Here is a 21,579-nt window from a genome sequence, read left to right on the forward strand (position 1 = left end):
GGCGGGCACAAAGGGAAAGAGTCCCTGCAAAGGGCTGAAAGTGGGCCTGCTCAGGGAGGAGGGGGAGGCTGCACTGGGGGAGGAAGGGAACACAGGTCATCACGGGCTAGAGGGCTTGGGGAAAGGAGCTGGAAACACAGAACGTCTTTGGCCAGCTCCTGGTGGGATCCCGCTGCGCTTGTGGATGAGCCACAAGTGACCTTGAAAGTGGACTCTCGTGACCCAGGACAGACGCGTCTGGAAAGACCCAAGGGTTGCACTGAGGATTTGGGGAAGGAGCTTGCCTTCGAGCCCCACATATGCCACAGACTTCATTTCCATCCTGTGTCGCGGTTTAACCCCGGCCGGCAACCAAACGCCACGCAGCCACTTGCGCACTCCCCCCCACCCGGAGGGGTGGGGAGGAGAATCAGAAAGCAATGTAAAGCTGGAGGGTTGAGATAAGAACAATGTAATAATTTAAACAGAAGAAAGAGTGAAGAACAACAGTAACAATACCAAGAAGAAGAAGAAGAACAACAATAACGATTAGGATGGAAAGGTGGGGGAAAAGGGTAAAATCAAAAGGAAGGGAGAAGGAAAAAAAGGAAATGATGCCCAGTACAACTGCTCACCACCCGCTGACCGATGCCCAGCCAGTCCCTGAGCAAGAATCCCCCCGCCAGCTAACCCTCCAAGTTTCTATGCCAAGCATGACGTCCCACGGGACGGAATACCTCTGTGGCTGGTTCAGGTCAGCTGACCTGGCTGTGTCCCTTCCCAGTCTCTTGTGCCCCTCCAGCACTCTGGCTGGCAAGGCCCAAGAAACCAAAAAGGCCTTGACTTAGCAGAAACGCTAGGCAGCAACAACCGAAAACATCAGTGCGGCTACCAACATTGTTCTCACATCATAGCCAAAACACAGCACTTCACTAGCTACGAAGAAGAAAGTTAACTCCATGCCAGCTGAAACCAGGACACGGGGCCATCTCCTACTCGGCATGTGCTGCACAGGTCTTTGTAGCCTTCTTGATTGGTGCTGACGTGCGGAATCAAACTCTACAACTCAAGGAGGGTTATCAAGCAGGTATGTTTATCGGGGCTCCGGCTGCAAGGGGGATCGCTCCTCCTCACTTGCACACCCAGGGCTTAAGTAAGCAGATCCCTATTACACAGAAGCATACATATTCATTAAAATTCCCAAGAAAAGGCGGGGTTATTACCATTCGGTCCAGGAATTCAGTTTCATAAGCCTCCGCACTCTGGCGCGGGTGCATTGACACCTGCTGGTCCTGGGCTGGGCTCTCTGGGAGGAAGGCTCGCACCCTTCCTCAGGATGTACTTTTCCCTTTGGCGCGCAGTGCTGAGGAGTCCACACCAGCAAGCGCAGAGCCAGGTTGTACTGGTTCTCTTCCCGGCTCGTACATCTTGCAGACAACATAGTTCTTGCTTACAACGTAGCTAGTCGATCGGTATCGACACGTGCAGACCGTAGTGTCCTTGTTAGTCAGTCTGTTAAACACAAGTGCTGAAGCACCAGTTGCAAGGTCTGCATATTTACCGAATGATTTTCAGCTTGAACTATCTCCGTGCAGAGTCTTTACTTCTGAGCGTCATGGCCTGTGACCGCCTTGCTGCCATCCGAAAAGCCCTGCACACTGGGACCCTCCTAGGTGGCAGAGCTTGTGTCCACACGGCAGCAGCTGCCTTGGGCCAGGGGGTTGCTCAGCCCAGCAGCACCAGCAAGTGTGGAATTGAAACCGGGAGCGAAGCCCCTAAGACAAACCCAGTATCCTACGAAGTTGGAATCCTGGCTCGGACTGGAGCCTAGAAGTCATAATTGCCTAAAACAGGGGTTGTTGCAAAGCCACATGCCCAGGAGCAGCATGTAGTACAACATCTAAGGGCTGTTAATCAAATAGCAATTGACCGACACCCGGTGCTGCCTAATCCTCCCACTTTCTTAACAGCAACAGGGGATTCTAATGTCTGTTTTACAGCACTGGACTTCGAAGGCGCCTTTTTGGCGTTCTGATTGTATGTCCACGGCCGTGCATAGCAGGTGCCACAGCTGCCCTCTTCAGTGTTGCTCCAGAACCACAATCCAACCCAGAGAGAGCAGGGACACGAAGCCTGCCAGAGGGCGTTGCTGTGGCTGACATAGCCAGTGAGGACTGTGCTGCGTGTGCCTTTCCCTGTGCTGCGTGCAGGAAGGTTGGCACTGCTGGGCTAGGCTTGGCTTATTTGGCTTGCCCGTCACTGCTTGCCTGCCACGACCATCAAAAGAGTGTCTCTTCAAGAGCCAAGCACGTGCGTGCTGCCTCTAGTGGTTGCGTTCTCTGTTGTGTGTCTCTTTTATTGGGCAGGAGCAGGTGGCAAAGGGCTGCCGAGAGCAGGGCGGCAGTGACCTTCGCAAAGAGGTAGCGCCGCCACGCTTGGTTTTTCCTGTGAGCTGTTAGCAGGCAGAGCCGGGAGCCAGGCGCTGCTGCCTGCCACGGGGCCTGCTCACCCTCATCGCGCAAAGGGAGCATTCTGCGGGGCTCTGTGGGGGCTGTGCGATCCCAGCTCCTGCCTCCCGTCCTGCTTGGAACCCCTCCTGTCGCCCCCCCTTCCCGCAGAGGCCACCATGCCCAGCCCCGTGGCAACCAGCCACTCTGTGACATCACCCCCGGGGCCAAGGGCATCCTGGGCAACGCGCGTTCAGGGGGCAGTATGTTGGCGGCTGCACTGGCGGTGACAAGCCCTCCTCCTTGCAGCTGCCACGTGTCACTGGCAGGGATGGATTTGCTGCGCCTCCTCCTCATCCTGCTGGCCATGTGCTGTCCTGCATACGGCACATGGGACAGCTGTGGGTAAGTGGCCCGAGGCTCTGGGAGGGAGCTTGGGCAAGCCCTTGTGGGCTTGGCTGGAGGGCAGCCAGTGTGGGAGGCTCATTTCCTTGCCAGCACGCAGGCTGTTGGCAGTACTCACCTACAGGGCTAAAGCAGAAAGAGGCAGGGTGTGGACACACACGTGCCCCACAGGCTTCCCCAGCCCTGCTGGCCAGGCAGCGCCTTGTGGGGAGGGAAGACGGCTGACCGTGAGCCATAGGGGCGCCAGCCATCCAGCAGGACACTAAGGAGTTTCTCTTTACAGAGGGACCTGCGGGCTCCGGCCCATGGCTTTTCAGTACGGCATGTCGCGCGTCGTGGGTGGCACAGATGCCCAGGCAGGGGCCTGGCCCTGGATCGTCAGCATCCAGAATCCCTGGCAAGCGGGCACGGGTCATACCTGCGGAGGCTCCCTCATCAGCGCACAGTGGGTCCTGACAGCAGCCCACTGCTTCATCGAGGCCAGGTAAGGCGCCACCGGGAACGCGCATAGCCCCACAACACTAGCGCTTGCCCCGTGCGCAGCAGCACGGGCTACTCCCGCCCCGTTTCCTCGCAGGACACCCAGGGCCTGGGTGCTCCTTGAGCCTAAGGCACGCGAGGCCAGTCACACCCTCCCGAGCGCTGCTCTCCTCTCTCCCTCGTCAAGCGGAAGGCAGGGCAATGGCTGGGCTGCTGCAGCACGTGGCTGTGCTCCCTCTGAGTCCTCTCCCCATTTGCCTTCCAGCTACATCACCATGTGGCGCGTGGTGATCGGTGCCACGCGGCTGACTCAGCTGGGCCCTGAGGCCCAGGTGCGCAACATCAAGCGGCTGCTCCTTCACCAAGGCTACAGTAACATCACGCAGAGGAACGACATTGCCTTGCTGGAGCTGGACCAGCCTGTGCAGTGCAACGCCTACGTTCAGCTTGCCTGCGTGCCCGATGCCTCGCTGAGAGTCTCGCAGCTGAAAAACTGCTACATCAGCGGCTGGGGTGCCACGACTGCAAGATGTGAGTACCGCGGAAGTACTCGTGTGCCGAGCGCAAGCTTGGCACGCTCGGGGCCATTGCTTGGGCTTCCTGACAGCAGAGGCCAGAGCCCGAGTCAGCCTGCGGGGACGTATGCCTCTTGAGAGATGGGCCTGAGCCCTTTCCCCAGAGCAAGGCGGAAGGCAAATGGCGCTATAACGCCTCTCAGGATGCAAAGCCAAGCGCGGGCGAGGCAAGGGATTCCGCCAGGCAGGGGAGGAGAAGTGCCAGTGAGCTGCTGCTTGCTAATTCCTTCCTGTGCTCACAGCTGGACGATCAACGGATGTGCTGCAGGAGGCCCAGGTCCGCCTCATTGATGTCAACGTCTGTAACAGCAGCCGGTGGTACAGAGGGGCCATCCACACGCACAACGTCTGTGCTGGCTATCCGCAGGGCGGCATTGACACCTGCCAGGTAGGAGCGTGCTACGAGCCAAGCCCCGTAGCACAGGCAGCCCCGCCACACGCAACTACGCCAACATGGCCCGGCATGTGCTTGGCCTGGCCAGTGCCCCTCCCACTTCAGGTCCCCACCGCCGGGGGGGCTTATACCCCCTTCCCCATCGGCAGGCCCCTGCCCAGTGCCCCTCTTGTCCCAGAGGCATGGCACTCTGCCCAGAAAGCCCTCCTAGTGTTCTTGGCAGCCCACGGCTCCCCATCCCAAGCCTGCCACAGCTCTCTTCCACACACCCACCATCACCGTGCAGTGAGGAGAGCCAGCCCCACCTTACAAGCCCACCACCCCTTCCCAGGCAAGGCTCGCTCGACACAGCCTCGCTCTGCAGGGAACACAGCTCCGGCAGGTGCCGTCAGAGAGAAGGAGCCAACCCCCGTGCTGACGGTGGCCACGCAACAACCCCTTTGTCCTCTCTCCTCCTCTGCAGGGGGACAGCGGTGGGCCTCTCGTGTGCCAAGACAGCAGCGCAGACTACTTCTGGCTTGTTGGTGTCACCAGCTGGGGGAGAGGCTGTGCCCGAGCCAGGCAGCCCGGAGTCTACACCTCCACTCAGCACTTCTACGACTGGATCCTGCTACAGATGGGCCTGCGCCCAGCAGTGAGGGCTACTCCAACAGCACGCGCTTGGAGTCATTTTGTCACCACCTCAAGCCCCGTTCCGAGGCCAAGGCCCACAGCAGCGCAGTCGGGCGGCTCCTGCCCATTTCCAGTCCAGAAGCTGCTGGACTTCTTTAGCCGGCTGCAGGAGCTCCTGCACTACCTAAGGGGAAAAACGGTGTGAGCAGCAGGACAAACGGCACGCAGGGCAGGCTGCAGTGTGCCACCACCGTTTCCTTTGGGGCAATGCCTGCCGATGCAAAGGCCACCTCAGCGTCAAAGGGCTGCTCTGCCCTGCGCCCGTGCCTCGGGACGCACACACCTGATGAGGCTGACCACGTGCTTGAAATAAAATGTTTCGGTGCTCACAGCAAACCAGGCTTCAGCTCAAGTCAGTCTCCTGTGCGAGGCAAGGACTTCCACGCCCGGCACCTGCCAAGCGAGGCAGGCTGCAGGCAGACAAGGCGGGCACAAAGGGAAAGAGTCCCTGCAAAGGGCTGAAAGTGGGCCTGCTCAGGGAGGAGGGGGAGGCTGCACTGGAGGAAGGGAACACAGGTCATCACGGGCTGGAGGGCTTGGGGAAAGGAGCTGGAAACACAGAACGTCTGTGGCCAGCTCCTGGTGGGATCCCGCTGCGCTTGTGGATGAGCCACAAGTGACCTTGAAAGTGGACTCTCGTGACCCAGGACAGACGCGTCTGGAAAGACCCAAGGGTTGCACTGAGGATTTGGGCAAGGAGCTTGCCTTCGAGCCCCACATATGCCACAGACTTCATTTCCATCCTGTGTCGCGGTTTAACCCCGGCCGGCAACCAGACGCTACCGGCAACCAAACGCCACGCAGCCACTTGCGCACTCCCCCCCACCCGGAGGGGTGGGGAGGAGAATCAGAAAGCAATGTAAAGCTGGAGGGTTGAGATAAGAACAATGTAATAATTTAAACAGAAGAAAGAGTGAAGAACAACAGTAACAATACCAAGAAGAAGAAGAAGAACAACAATAACGATTAGGATGGAAAGGTGGGGGAAAAGGGTAAAATCAAAAGGAAGGGAGAAGGAAAAAAAGGAAATGATGCCCAGTACAACTGCTCACCACCCGCTGACCGATGCCCAGCCAGTCCCTGAGCAAGAATCCCCCCGCCAGCTAACCCTCCAAGTTTCTATGCCAAGCATGACGTCCCACGGGACGGAATACCTCTGTGGCTGGTTCAGGTCAGCTGACCTGGCTGTGTCCCTTCCCAGTCTCTTGTGCCCCTCCAGCACTCTGGCTGGCAAGGCCCAAGAAACCAAAAAGGCCTTGACTTAGCAGAAACGCTAGGCAGCAACAACCGAAAACATCAGTGCGGCTACCAACATTGTTCTCACATCATAGCCAAAACACAGCACTTCACTAGCTACGAAGAAGAAAGTTAACTCCATGCCAGCTGAAACCAGGACACGGGGCCATCTCCTACTCGGCATGTGCTGCACAGGTCTTTGTAGCCTTCTTGATTGGTGCTGACGTGCGGAATCAAACTCTACAACTCAAGGAGGGTTATCAAGCAGGTATGTTTATCGGGGCTCCGGCTGCAAGGGGGATTGCTCCTCCTCACTTGCACACCCAGGGCTTAAGTAAGCAGATCCCTATTACACAGAAGCATACATATTCATTAGATTCCCGAGAAAAGGCGGGGTTATTACCATTCGGTCCAGGAACTCAGTATCATAAGCCTCCTCACTCTGGCGCGGGTGCATTGACACCTGCTGGTCCTGGGCTGGGCTCTCTGGGAGGAAGGCTCGCACCCTTCCTCAGGATGTACTTTTCCCTTTGGCGCGCAGTGCTGAGGAGTCCACACCAGCAAGCGCAGAGCCAGGTTGTACTGGTTCTCTTCCCGGCTCGTACATCTTGCAGACAACATAGTTCTTGCTTACAACGTAGCTAGTCGATCGGTATCGACACGTGCAGACCGTAGCGTCCTTGTTAGTCAGTCCGTTAAACACAAGTGCTGAAGCACCAGTTGCAAGGTCTGCATATTTACCGAATGATTTTCAGCTTGAACTATCTCCGTGCAGAGTCTTTACTTCTGAGCGTCATGGCCTGTGACCGCCTTGCTGCCATCCAAAAAGCCCTGCACACTGGGACCCTCCTAGGTGGCAGAGCTTGTGTCCACACGGCAGCAGCTGCCTTGGGCCAGGGGGTTGCTCAGCCCAGCAGCACCAGCAAGTGTGGAATTGAAACCGGGAGCGAAGCCCCTAAGACAAAACCAGTATCCTACGAAGTTGGAATCCTGGCTCGGACTGGAGCCTAGAAGTCATAATTGCCTAAAACAGGGGTTGTTGCAAAGCCACATGCCCAGGAGCAGCATGTAGTACAACATCTAAGGGCTGTTAATCAAATAGCAATTGACCGACACCCGGTGCTGCCTAATCCTCCCACTTTCTTAACAGCGACAGGGGATTCTAATGTCTGTTTTACAGCATTGGACTTCGAAGGCGCCTTTTTGGCGTTCTGATTGTATGTCCTCGGCCGTGCATAGCAGGTGCCACAGCTGCCCTCTTCAGTGTTGGTCCAGAACCACAATCCAACCCAGAGAGAGCAGGGACACGAAGCCTGCCAGAGGGCGTTGCTGTGGCTGACATAGCCAGTGAGGACTGTGCTGCGTGTGCCTTTCCCTGTGCTGCGTGCAGGAAGGTTGGCACTGCTGGGCTAGGCTTGGCTTATTTGGCTTGCCCGTCACTGCTTGCCTGCCACGACCATCAAGAGAGTGTCTCTTCAAGAGCCAAGCACGCGCGTGCTGCCTCTAGTGGTTGCGTTCTCTGTTGTGTGTCTCTTTATTGGGCAGGAGCAGGTGGCAAAGGGCTGCCGAGAGCAGGGCGGCAGTGACCTTCGCAAAGAGGCTGCGCCGCCACGCTTGGTTTTTCCTGTGAGCTGTTAGCAGGCAGAGCCGGGAGCCAGGCGCTGCTGCCTGCCACGGGGCCTGCCCACCCTCATCGCACAAAGGGAGCATTCCGCGGGGCTCTGTGGGGGCTGTGCGATCCCAGCTCCTGCCTCCCGTCCTGCTTGGAACCCCTCCTGTCGCCCCCCCTCCCCGCAGAGGCCACCACGCCCAGCCCCGTGGCAACCAGCCACTCTGTGACATCACCCCCGGGGCCAAGGGCATCCTGGGCAACGCGAGTTCAGGGGGCAGTATGTTGGCGGCTGCACTGGCGGTGACAAGCCCTCCTCCTTGCAGCTGCCACGTGTCACTGGCAGGGATGGATTTGCTGCGCCTCCTCCTCATCCTGCTGGCCATGTGCTGTCCTGCGTACGGCACATGGGACAGCTGTGGGTAAGTGGCCCGAGGCTCTGGGAGGGAGCTTGGGCAAGCCCTTGTGGGCTTGGCTGGAGGGCAGCCAGTGTGGGAGGCTCATTTCCTTGCCAGCACGCAGGCTGTTGGCAGTACTCACCTACGGGGCTAAAGCAGAAAGAGGCAGGGTGTGGACACACACGTGCCCCACAGGCTTCCCCAGCCCTGCTGGCCAGGCAGCGCCTTGTGGGGAGGGAAGACGGCTGACCGTGAGCCATAGGGGCGCCAGCCATCCAGCAGGACACTAAGGAGTTTCTCTTTACAGAGGGACCTGCGGGCTCCGGCCCATGGCTTTTCAGTACGGCATGTCGCGCGTCGTGGGTGGCACAGATGCCCAGGCAGGGGCCTGGCCCTGGATCGTCAGCATCCAGAATCCCTGGCAAGCGGGCACGGGTCATACCTGCGGAGGCTCCCTCATCAGCGCACAGTGGGTCCTGACAGCAGCCCACTGCTTCATCGAGGCCAGGTAAGGCGCCACCGGGAACGCGCATAGCCCCACAACACTAGCGCTTGCCCCGTGCGCAGCAGCACGGGCTACTCCCGCCCCGTTTCCTCGCAGGACACCCAGGGCCTGGGTGCTCCTTGAGCCTAAGGCACGCGAGGCCAGTCACACCCTCCCGAGCGCTGCTCTCCTCTCTCCCTCGTCAAGCGGAAGGCAGGGCAACGGCTGGGCTGCTGCAGCACTGGCTGTGCTCCCTCTGAGTCCTCTCCCCATTTGCCTTCCAGCTACATCACCATGTGGCGCGTGGTGATCGGTGCCACCCGGCTGACTCAGCTGGGCCCTGAGGCCCAGGTGCGCAACATCAAGCGGCTGCTCCTTCACCAAGGCTACAGTAACATCACGCAGAGGAACGACATTGCCTTGCTGGAGCTGGACCAGCCTGTGCAGTGCAACGCCTACGTTCAGCTTGCCTGCGTGCCCGATGCCTCGCTGAGAGTCTCGCAGCTGAAAAACTGCTACATCAGCGGCTGGGGTGCCACGACTGCAAGATGTGAGTACCGCGGAAGTACTCGTGTGCCGAGCGCAAGCTTGGCACGCTCGGGGCCATTGCTTGGGCTTCCTGACAGCAGAGGCCAGAGCCCGAGTCAGCCTGCGGGGACGTATGCCTCTTGAGAGATGGGCCTGAGCCCTTTCCCCAGAGCAAGGCGGAAGGCAAATGCCGCTATAACGCCTCTCAGGATGCAAAGCCAAGCGCGGGCGAGGCAAGGGATTCCGCCAGGCAGGGGAGGAGAAGTGCCAGTGAGCTGCTGCTTGCTAATTCCTTCCTGTGCTCACAGCTGGACGATCAACGGATGTGCTGCAGGAGGCCCAGGTCCGCCTCATTGATGTCAACGTCTGTAACAGCAGCCGGTGGTACAGAGGGGCCATCCACACGCACAACGTCTGTGCTGGCTATCCGCAGGGCGGCATTGACACCTGCCAGGTAGGAGCGTGCTACGAGCCAAGCCCCGTAGCACAGGCAGCCCCGCCACACGCAACTACGCCAACATGGCCCGGCATGTGCTTGGCCTGGCCAGTGCCCCTCCCACTTCAGGTCCCCACCGCCGGGGGGGCTTATACCCCCTTCCCCATCGGCAGGCCCCTGCCCAGTGCCCCTCTTGTCCCAGAGGCATGGCACTCTGCCCAGAAAGCCCTCCTAGTGTTCTTGGCAGCCCACGGCTCCCCATCCCAAGCCTGCCACAGCTCTCTTCCACACACCCACCATCACTGTGCAGTGAGGAGAGCCAGCCCCACCTTACAAGCCCACCACCCCTTCCCAGGCAAGGCTCGCTCGACACAGCCTCGCTCTGCAGGGAACACAGCTCCGGCAGGTGCCGTCAGAGAGAAGGAGCCAACCCCCGTGCTGACGGTGGCCACCCAACAACCCCTTTGTCCTCTCTCCTCCTCTGCAGGGGGACAGCGGTGGGCCTCTCGTGTGCCAAGACAGCAGTGCAGACTACTTCTGGCTTGTTGGTGTCACCAGCTGGGGGAGAGGCTGTGCCCGAGCCAGGCAGCCCGGAGTCTACACCTCCACTCAGCACTTCTACAACTGGATCCTGCTACAGATGGGCCTGCGCCCAGCAGTGAGGGCTACTCCAACAGCACGCGCTTGGAGTCATTTTGTCACCACCTCAAGCCCCGTTCCGAGGCCAAGGCCCACAGCAGCGCAGTCGGGCGGCTCCTGCCCGTTTCCAGTCCAGAAGCTGCTGGACTTCTTTAGCCGGCTGCAGGAGCTCCTGCACTACCTAAGGGGAAAAAACGGTGTGAGCAGCAGGACAAACGGCACGCAGGGCAGGCTGCAGTGTGCCACCACCGTTTCCTTTGGGGCAATGCCTGCCGATGCAAAGGCCACCTCAGCGTCAAAGGGCTGCTCTGCCCTGCGCCCGTGCCTCGGGACGCACACACCTGATGAGGCTGACCACGTGCTTGAAATAAAATGTTTCGGTGCTCACAGCAAACCAGGCTTCAGCTCAAGTCAGTCTCCTGTGCGAGGCAAGGACTTCCACGCCCGGCACCTGCCAAGCGAGGCAGGCTGCAGGCAGACAAGGCGGGCACAAAGGGAAAGAGTCCCTGCAAAGGGCTGAAAGTGGGCCTGCTCAGGGAGGAGGGGGAGGCTGCACTGGAGGAAGGGAACACAGGTCATCACGGGCTGGAGGGCTTGGGGAAAGGAGCTGGAAACACAGAACGTCTGTGGCCAGCTCCTGGTGGGATCCCGCTGCGCTTGTGGATGAGCCACAAGTGACCTTGAAAGTGGACTCTCGTGACCCAGGACAGACGCGTCTGGAAAGACCCAAGGGTTGCACTGAGGATTTGGGCAAGGAGCTTGCCTTCGAGCCCCACATATGCCACAGACTTCATTTCCATCCTGTGTCGCGGTTTAACCCCGGCCGGCAACCAGACGCTACCGGCAACCAAACGCCACGCAGCCACTTGCGCACTCCCCCCCACCCGGAGGGGTGGGGAGGAGAATCAGAAAGCAATGTAAAGCTGGAGGGTTGAGATAAGAACAATGTAATAATTTAAACAGAAGAAAGAGTGAAGAACAACAGTAACAATACCAAGAAGAAGAAGAAGAACAACAATAACGATTAGGATGGAAAGGTGGGGGAAAAGGGTAAAATCAAAAGGAAGGGAGAAGGAAAAAAAGGAAATGATGCCCAGTACAACTGCTCACCACCCGCTGACCGATGCCCAGCCAGTCCCTGAGCAAGAATCCCCCCGCCAGCTAACCCTCCAAGTTTCTATGCCAAGCATGACGTCCCACGGGACGGAATACCTCTGTGGCTGGTTCAGGTCAGCTGACCTGGCTGTGTCCCTTCCCAGTCTCTTGTGCCCCTCCAGCACTCTGGCTGGCAAGGCCCAAGAAACCAAAAAGGCCTTGACTTAGCAGAAACGCTAGGCAGCAACAACCGAAAACATCAGTGCGGCTACCAACATTGTTCTCACATCATAGCCAAAACACAGCACTTCACTAGCTACGAAGAAGAAAGTTAACTCCATGCCAGCTGAAACCAGGACACGGGGCCATCTCCTACTCGGCATGTGCTGCACAGGTCTTTGTAGCCTTCTTGATTGGTGCTGACGTGCGGAATCAAACTCTACAACTCAAGGAGGGTTATCAAGCAGGTATGTTTATCGGGGCTCCGGCTGCAAGGGGGATTGCTCCTCCTCACTTGCACACCCAGGGCTTAAGTAAGCAGATCCCTATTACACAGAAGCATACATATTCATTAGATTCCCGAGAAAAGGCGGGGTTATTACCATTCGGTCCAGGAACTCAGTATCATAAGCCTCCTCACTCTGGCGCGGGTGCATTGACACCTGCTGGTCCTGGGCTGGGCTCTCTGGGAGGAAGGCTCGCACCCTTCCTCAGGATGTACTTTTCCCTTTGGCGCGCAGTGCTGAGGAGTCCACACCAGCAAGCGCAGAGCCAGGTTGTACTGGTTCTCTTCCCGGCTCGTACATCTTGCAGACAACATAGTTCTTGCTTACAACGTAGCTAGTCGATCGGTATCGACACGTGCAGACCGTAGCGTCCTTGTTAGTCAGTCCGTTAAACACAAGTGCTGAAGCACCAGTTGCAAGGTCTGCATATTTACCGAATGATTTTCAGCTTGAACTATCTCCGTGCAGAGTCTTTACTTCTGAGCGTCATGGCCTGTGACTGCCTTGCTGCCATCCGAAAAGCCCTGCACACTGGGACCCTCCTAGGTGGCAGAGCTTGTGTCCAACGGCAGCAGCTGCCTTGGGCCAGGGGGTTGCTCAGCCCAGCAGCACCAGCAAGTGTGGAATTGAAACCGGGAGCGAAGCCCCTAAGACAAAACCAGTATCCTACGAAGTTGGAATCCTGGCTCGGACTGGAGCCTAGAAGTCATAATTGCCTAAAACAGGGGTTGTGGCAAAGCCACATGCCCAGGAGCAGCATGTAGTACAACATCTAAGGGCTGTTAATCAAATAGCAATTGACCGACACCCGGTGCTGCCTAATCCTCCCACTTTCTTAACAGCGACAGGGGATTCTAATGTCTGTTTTACAGCATTGGACTTCGAAGGCGCCTTCTTTGGTGTTCTGATTGTATGTCCGCGGCCGTGCCTAGCAGGTGCCACAGCTGCCCTCTTCAGTGTTGCTCCAGAACCACAATCCAACCCAGAGAGAGCAGGGACACGAAGCCTGCCAGAGGGCGTTGCTGTGGCTGACATAGCCAGTGAGGACTGTGCTGCGTGTGCCTTTCCCTGTGCTGCGTGCAGGAAGGTTGGCACTGCTGGGCTAGGCTTGGCTTATTTGGCTTGCCCGTCACTGCTTGCCTGCCACGACCATCAAGAGAGTGTCTCTTCAAGAGCCAAGCACGCGCGTGCTGCCTCTAGTGGTTGCGTTCTCTGTTGTGTGTCTCTTTATTGGGCAGGAGCAGGTGGCAAAGGGCTGCCGAGAGCAGGGCGGCAGTGACCTTCGCAAAGAGGTAGCGCCGCCACGCTTGGTTTTTCCTGTGAGCTGTTAGCAGGCAGAGCCGGGAGCCAGGCGCTGCTGCCTGCCACGGGGCCTGCCCACCCTCATCGCGCAAAGGGAGCATTCCACGGGGCTCTGTGGGGGCTGTGCGATCCCAGCTCCTGCCTCCCGTCCTGCTTGGAACCCCTCCTGTCACCCCCCCTTCCCGCAGAGGCCACCACGCCCAGCCCCGTGGCAACCAGCCACTCTGTGACATCACCCCCGGGGCCAAGGGCATCCTGGGCAACGTGAGTTCGGGGGGCAGTATGTTGGCGGCTGCACTGGCGGTGACAAGCCCTCCTCCTTGCAGCTGCCACGTGTCACTGGCAGGGATGGATTTGCTGCGCCTCCTCCTCATCCTGCTGGCCATGTGCTGTCCTGCGTACGGCACATGGGACAGCTGTGGGTAAGTGGCCCGAGGCTCTGGGAGGGAGCTTGGGCAAGCCCTTGTGGGCTTGGCTGGAGGGCAGCCAGTGTGGGAGGCTCATTTCCTTGCCAGCACGCAGGCTGTTGGCAGTACTCACCTACGGGGCTAAAGCAGAAAGAGGCAGGGTGTGGGACACACACGTGCCCCACAGGCTTCCCCAGCCCTGCTAGCCAGGCAGCGCCTTGTGGGGAGGGAAGACGGCTGACCGTGAGCCGCAGCGGCGCTAGCCATCCAGCAGGACACTAAGGAGTTTCTCTTTACAGAGGGACCTGCGGGCTCCGGCCCATGGCTTTTCAGTACGGCATGTCGCGCGTCGTGGGTGGCACAGATGCCCAGGCAGGGGCCTGGCCCTGGATCGTCAGCATCCAGAATCCCTGGCAAGCGGGCACGGGTCATACCTGCGGAGGCTCCCTCATCAGCGCACAGTGGGTCCTGACAGCAGCCCACTGCTTCATCGAGGCCAGGTAAGGCGCCACCGGGAACGCGCATAGCCCCACAACACTAGCGCTTGCCCCGTGCGCAGCAGCACGGGCTACTCCCGCCCCGTTTCCTCGCAGGACACCCAGGGCCTGGGTGCTCCTTGAGCCTAAGGCACGCGAGGCCAGTCACACCCTCCCGAGCGCTGCTCTCCTCTCTCCCTCGTCAAGCGGAAGGCAGGGCAACGGCTGGGCTGCTGCAGCACGTGGCTGTGCTCCCTCTGAGTCCTCTCCCCATTTGCCTTCCAGCTACATCACCATGTGGCGCGTGGTGATCGGTGCCACCCGGCTGACTCAGCTGGGCCCTGAGGCCCAGGTGCGCAACATCAAGCGGCTGCTCCTTCACCAAGGCTACAGTAACATCACGCAGAGGAACGACATTGCCTTGCTGGAGCTGGACCAGCCTGTGCAGTGCAACGCCTACGTTCAGCTTGCCTGCGTGCCCGATGCCTCGCTGAGAGTCTCGCAGCTGAAAAACTGCTACATCAGCGGCTGGGGTGCCACGACTGCAAGATGTGAGTACCGCGGAAGTACTCGTGTGCCGAGCGCAAGCTTGGCACGCTCGGGGCCATTGCTTGGGCTTCCTGACAGCAGAGGCCAGAGCCCGAGTCAGCCTGCGGGGACGTATGCCTCTTGAGAGATGGGCCTGAGCCCTTTCCCCAGAGCAAGGCGGAAGGCAAATGCCGCTATAACGCCTCTCAGGATGCAAAGCCAAGCGCGGGCGAGGCAAGGGATTCCGCCAGGCAGGGGAGGAGAAGTGCCAGTGAGCTGCTGCTTGCTAATTCCTTCCTGTGCTCACAGCTGGACGATCAACGGATGTGCTGCAGGAGGCCCAGGTCCGCCTCATTGATGTCAACGTCTGTAACAGCAGCCGGTGGTACAGAGGGGCCATCCACACGCACAACGTCTGTGCTGGCTATCCGCAGGGCGGCATTGACACCTGCCAGGTAGGAGCGTGCTACGAGCCAAGCCCCGTAGCACAGGCAGCCCCGCCACACGCAACTACGCCAACATGGCCCGGCATGTGCTTGGCCTGGCCAGTGCCCCTCCCACTTCAGGTCCCCACCGCCGGGGGGGCTTATACCCCCTTCCCCATCGGCAGGCCCCTGCCCAGTGCCCCTCTTGTCCCAGAGGCATGGCACTCTGCCCAGAAAGCCCTCCTAGTGTTCCTGGCAGCCCACGGCTCCCCATCCCAAGCCTGCCACAGCTCTCTTCCACACACCCACCATCACCGTGCAGTGAGGAGAGCCAGCCCCACCTTACAAGCCCACCACCCCTTCCCAGGCAAGGCTCGCTCGACACAGCCTCGCTCTGCAGGGAACACAGCTCCGGCAGGTGCCGTCAGAGAGAAGGAGCCAACCCCCGTGCTGACGGTGGCCACCCAACAACCCCTTTGTCCTCTCTCCTCCTCTGCAGGGGGACAGCGGTGGGCCTCTCGTGTGCCAAGACAGCAGTGCAGACTACTTCTGGCTTGTTGGTGTCACCAGCTGGGGGAGAGGCTGTGCCCGAGCCAGGCAGCCCGGAGTCTACACCTCCACTCAGCACTTCTACGACTGGATCCTGCTACAGATGGGCCTGCGCCCAGCAGTGAGGGCTACTCCAACAGCACGCGCTTGGAGTCATTTTGTCACCACCTCAAGCCCCGTTCCGAGGCCAAGGCCCACAGCAGCGCAGTCGGGCGGCTCCTGCCCGTTTCCAGTCCAGAAGCTGCTGGACTTCTTTAGCCGGCTGCAGGAGCTCCTGCACTACCTAAGGGGAAAAACGGTGTGAGCAGCAGGACAAACGGCACGCAGGGCAGGCTGCAGTGTGCCACCACCGTTTCCTTTGGGGCAATGCCTGCCGATGCAAAGGCCACCTCAGCGTCAAAGGGCTGCTCTGGCCTGCGCCCGTGCCTCGGGACGCACACACCTGATGAGGCTGACCACGTGCTTGAAATAAAATGTTTCGGTGCTCACAGCAAACCAGGCTTCAGCTCAAGTCAGTCTCCTGTGCGAGGCAAGGACTTCCACGCCCGGCACCTGCCAAGCGAGGCAGGCTGCAGGCAGACAAGGCGGGCACAAAGGGAAACAGTCCCTGCAAAGGGCTGAAAGTGGGCCTGCTCAGGGAGGAGGGGGAGGCTGCACTGGAGGAAGGGAACACAGGTCATCACGGGCTGGAGGGCTTGGGGAAAGGAGCTGGAAACACAGAACGTCTTTGGCCAGCTCCTGGTGGGATCCCGCTGCGCTTGTGGATGAGCCACAAGTGACCTTGAAAGTGGACTCTCGTGACCCAGGACAGACGCGTCTGGAAAGACCCAAGGGTTGCACTGAGGATTTGGGCAAGGAGCTTGCCTTCGAGCCCCACATATGCCACAGACTTCATTTCCATTCTGTCATGTGAGGCATCTGTGAACACGCTGTGCTTTTGTTTCTCAGGAGCAAACGTGTGCTGCTGTTTCACTGGTAGACATGCAATCCTGTTCCTGTCAATCTGGTTTGCCCTTCACATGCATTGTGCCAGTGTCTGTGTGCCTTTGTGTCTCTGGCTCTTTGGAATGCAGCAAGAGAAGCATGGGAAGAGCAGCTGCCACATCCCTCAGGCTGGGATAGGACCAGCCTCCCAGGTGCCCCCCTCATTCAGCTCTACCGGGCCTGACAGCAGAAGTCCCCCCATGAAAAGGACAAGGTAGATGCAATGTCCTCTGCATATGCAAACACTTCCTGGTATACAATGTGGACCCTCGAGAACTGGGTGTGCATGTTAGGAGGAAAAATCCCCCATGCGCCAGAGCAGCATTAAACTGCTGTCAGCTTTCCAAACTCTCCTTTGCCTGGGAGAGTTTTCCCGCTTACGATTGTTGGGAAGAGAATCTGGTGACCCAGATGGGACCCGCTTTCCAGAACCTCGACAGACCACAGGGATCATGAGGACTCCAAGCACACGCCAGAGTATTTGTGGGGAGGCCCTGCGATTCCCTGGCCGGGTGAGTCTCCGTGACAGCTCTTTGGGATAACGGCGACATTGGTCATAAATGCTGAGGTTGCTTACAAAGATGTCGTACCGCATTGTGGGTTAGAGTCCCACCGGGCTATTTGAAGTGCAACTTGTGTAATCCATATGCTATAGACGGGGATGCGCAGAACCCGGATACTCGCTATTGCTAATCTGCACCTCTCTTGGATTTTATTTGCTGGATTTTGCCTCTGTTCAGTTTTGTTTGCCAGGTTTTGTTTAGCTATTGGATGTATGAGCTTTTGAAACGTTGTGGCATGGGACCTGGACATTCTACTGGAGTGGAGGTTCTTCAGCGTTCTCCTTCGGGGTGTCTATTAAGACACGGGAGCAAGATTGAGGGTGACCCTTTCACACAGAAAAAGTGGACAGACTCTTGTCATCACTGGTGGCCCTTGTATACCTCAGATGATTAGGAGAAACGGCCTAGGAAGGGAAGCATAAACTCTGCTACGGTATGGCAATTGGTGTTGTTTTGGTAGACGTGAAGGAAAATGGCATGAAGTCCCATAAGTGGATCTGGGGTTTTTGCCTTAAGAAATGGTTGTGGGTTTGGGGGTTTTTTTTGCCTTAAGAAATCTCACAGGATTTCCTCGCAGGATCCCCTCACAGGGCCTCCCCCCTCTGTTTTCAGACCATGCACCTGGCTTTGGAGCTGTGATGGCTGCCTGCCAGCACTGCCTGTGAAGCTTGAAAAGGTATTTATAAATAAACAATTAATTTAGTGGCTGCAAAGGGCAGTGAAATCAGCTAGCTGCCAGTTAGCTGCAGAGGTTTGTAAAGATGAATAAAGCTGCAGCTAACTAACTAACGGGCCTGTTTCACAAAGGTGAGAGAAAGGTGTGCTTAACCAGGAATGTGAGAGTTGGCAGGTGGGATGAGGCTTGGGTCACCTCTCCTGCCCACCACAGTCTGGCTCTGGCAGTCCTGGGCTCCGTATTTTAGAGCAAGGCACCAGAGCCCCGCGGTGAGCAGGTAAATATCTCATCCCAATGGTAGACAAGAGCTGAAGATCCCCAAGACATCAGGCTTACAGCCACACCTCTGTTCAGATTCCTGGGACACCTCCTTGAAACTTCAGCTGTTTGAGGGAAAAAAGCAATGAACCCAATCCTGAGCTGTCAGGGCTCTTTTACCTTGCTCTCAGTGCTCTTTTACCTTGCTCTCAGTGGAGTTATCCAGAGTGCAAACTCTCTAAACCAGCTTTATAGAAGCTCTTATTTACACAACTTTTTTTTTTTTAAAAAAAAAAAACCAACAAAAAAACCCCCACCAGGGTAAGGCATCAACACCTACTTGGAATGAGGAGATAGGGGGTTTTGTGCTGAAATAGATTTAACTATTCAAGTGCTATGCAGGATTCTGGAGGTTTTGCTGTTGTCGGCCATGGGTCTGCTGGTACGTTAGATGTGTTGAAAGGGTTTTGTGATAAGCAGGCAAAGCCCTGTGGCCTGATTCTTCTAGGATTCTTCAGGAAAGACAAGTGCAAAGCTTCAGCCGGGTGAAACCAGGACTAGGCTGCTAATGGACAGCCATCGATTTACTCCTTCAGCTCTACCACTGAGATACACAGCTCTTTGGGGCTTGTGTGCCCTGACCTGGCCATGAGCAGAAGAGTTTCCCTGTGCAGGCAGCAGCGGGTGGGCTGGGTGACAGGGTAAGCTCGCAGGGGTTTGAGGCTGTGGAACTGTGTGGTCTCATATCCTTCTCAACACCAAGGGCATGGGAAACAGGAATGCCTTCTCTGGTGTTATCCAAGCAGTTGCAGAGCCCCTCAGTATCTGTCTAGTAGGACACACTCAGAAAAACTTTAAAAAACGATTTTAGAGGGATGGCCTGTAGACTAAGAGAATGATATCTGTGCGTTTACATAAAGGACAGGAGAGGCAACAATGATGATGTATTGGAAAATGTAGCGTGACGTAAATGGTATGGAATAAGGGGTGGATACTCTCCTGGTTTCAGCTGGGATGGAGTTAATTATCCCATTAGGAGGTGGTACAGTGCTGTGGTTTGGCTTTGATGCGAGACTTCTCAATTCCTCAGGCCTCGTTAGCGAAAAGGCCAGAGGGCCACAAGGAATTGGGAGGAGGCACAGCCAGGTCAGCTGGCCTGAACTAGCCAAAGAGTTATTCCATACCACGGGATGCCATGAAGGTATATACATATATATATATACATATACACCTGGGGGGTTGGCCCAGGCAGGCAGGCCATTGCTCGGGGACTGGCTGGGCATCAGTCGGCGGGCAGCTGCATTGTGCACCACGTGTTCCCTTCTTCTTGTCCCTCTGGATTTTATTCTTATTTATTTTCTTATCTCAACCCTCAAGTCTCACATTCCTTTGCAGCTCTCCTCTCCGCCCCTCAAGGTGAGGGGGCAGTGAGCAACGGGCTGCATGGTACTCAATGACCAGCAGGGTTAAATCAGGACAGTATGCAATGCAGACTCAAATCCTCCATCCAAGCTCATAGAGGGACAAAAGAAACCCTGCTGCTTTCCCCACAGCCAGTTTCCCCTGCAAGGCAGAAGAGCAATCAATGCACTGGCCATCCAAACCAAGCTCATCACTGCAGAAGCCCCCACCCTCCCCTGAGGGAATGCTGCTTCTGATTGGCCACCCACAGCTGTCACTCTGACCCTGTTTCAGGCCCACCCTCCCCTGAGGGAATGCTGCCTCTGATTGGCCACCCACAGCTGTCACTCTGACCCTGTTTCAGGCCCACCCTCCCCTGAGGGAATGCTGCCTCTGATTGGCCACCCACAGCTGTCACTCTGACCCTGTTTCAGGCCCACCCTCCCCTGAGGGAATGCTGCCTCTGATTGGCCACCCACAGCTGTCACTCTGACCCTGTTTCAGGCCCACCCTCCCCTGAGGGGATGCTGCCTCTGATTGGCCACCCACAGCTGTCACTGACCCTTTGTGGGGCCAAACCTCCCCTGAGGGGATGCTGTAGAATTGGCCACCCGGGGCTATCACTCCCAAGCACCCCATAAACATCTGCTTGAGCCCCCCCAGCACCTACTTGGGGAACACCCCAACCCCCCCTCCTGCTCCAGACACTTCCTGGACACCCCCAGACATCTCCCAGCCCCCCTCAAGACAAATCCCCAGGGGCCACCCCTTTCACACCCCCCACCCCCCTCAACCCGGAAAATCTCCCTGGCCCCCTGCCCCGATTGCTTTCCCAGCTCCCCTCGATGATTCATGGGGGGCCTCCTGCTGCCAGGCCAGTCTCGGGCAGGCTCACCCTCACTGCCACGTCAACAGCATCACTGGAACAAGCTCCAAGCCCCTGCACCGCCCCATGCCTGCAGAAGCCGGTAGGGCTGGGCCCTCTCAGCACCGGGCAGCAGCAGCAGCACCTGCCTCTGCCACCCTCCACAGCACAACATAGCGCCGGGCTGCGGGCTGGGGCACGAGGCAGCAGCCGGCAAGACCCTGGCTGGGGATGCCCACGCTGTTTGCCTCATGCCTGCTGGCCGGGGCTGCAATGACGACTCGCCAGGGGGCAGCAGCGAGCACGGGGGCTCTCACCCAGGGGCGTGTCTTATCCCTAGGGGCGGAGCCACACCATTCCCAGGTAGTAGCCATGGACAGGGCTGGTAGCTAGGGGCGGGGCTTGCACCATGAAGGGGCGGGGCCATTCCACACCCCCAGGGTCCCCAGAAGGGGAGCTTGTGGCTATGGTCAGGGCCATGGCACCTGGCGGGTAGCGTTTGCCCTGGGGCTACAGTGGCAACTGCAGCTTCAGACACTGCGCGCTGAGCACCCGCTGGACACGCACTCTTGGCACAGCAGTGGTGGCTCCTTACCGGGAGGCAGCAGTGGTCGCAGTGGCACCATCCCGCAGGCAGCTCGGGGTCACACAGGCCTTAACCAAGGCCGGTGGCATGGAGCAGGAGGCACCACCTCCTGTGTGCAACACCTGAGCTGCAGCACCAGCATGGCAGAGCGCGCCACAGGGCTTGGCCTGGCAGCCACAGCGCAGGGCCTGCCCTACTACATGAGACAGGAGACTTAATAGACAATGTCATACATACAGGCTTTTGGTTTAACATCCTTTTCTTTTTATATTAACAAATATTTTGTCATCATATACAAAAATGAGAGGGGTTTTGTCTTTATTTCAACCCCTCACATTCACATTTTTTAACGTGCTTTAAGCCCCCGCCACACACAGCCCATCACAATTGCCAGGTATTCAGGACAATGAGAATGGGAAAGGGAAAACCAGTCCTGGGCTGCAGGACAGGGAAAAGAGGCCTGGGAACGCCACACAGGGGAGTAACAGCACAGTGAGCTGGGCTGGGCAGGGGGGATACGGCGAGGAACAGCGGGACAGGCAGCTGTACGGAGATACAAAGCTAGGCAGAGGATGGAGGAAAGACACCATCAGAAGAAAGAGACAGGGAGATGGAGGAAGGACAAAAGCACAGCCTACAGGTTGGAGAGGGAGGAAAGAATGATAGCAAAAGAGTG

General features: G+C 57.9%; 1 protein-coding gene across 2 annotated transcripts in view; it reads right to left on the reverse strand.

Annotated features, from left to right (window-relative positions):
* Window positions 1-21,579, reverse strand: part of LOC102055117 (medium-chain specific acyl-CoA dehydrogenase, mitochondrial-like) — a 54,262-nt gene that overhangs the window by 15,267 nt on the left and 17,416 nt on the right. The gene's annotated exons all lie outside the window — the stretch shown is intronic.

This window comes from Falco cherrug, chromosome 3, assembly GCF_023634085.1.
Source record: "Falco cherrug isolate bFalChe1 chromosome 3, bFalChe1.pri, whole genome shotgun sequence".
NCBI classification, from domain to species: domain Eukaryota; kingdom Metazoa; phylum Chordata; class Aves; order Falconiformes; family Falconidae; genus Falco; species Falco cherrug.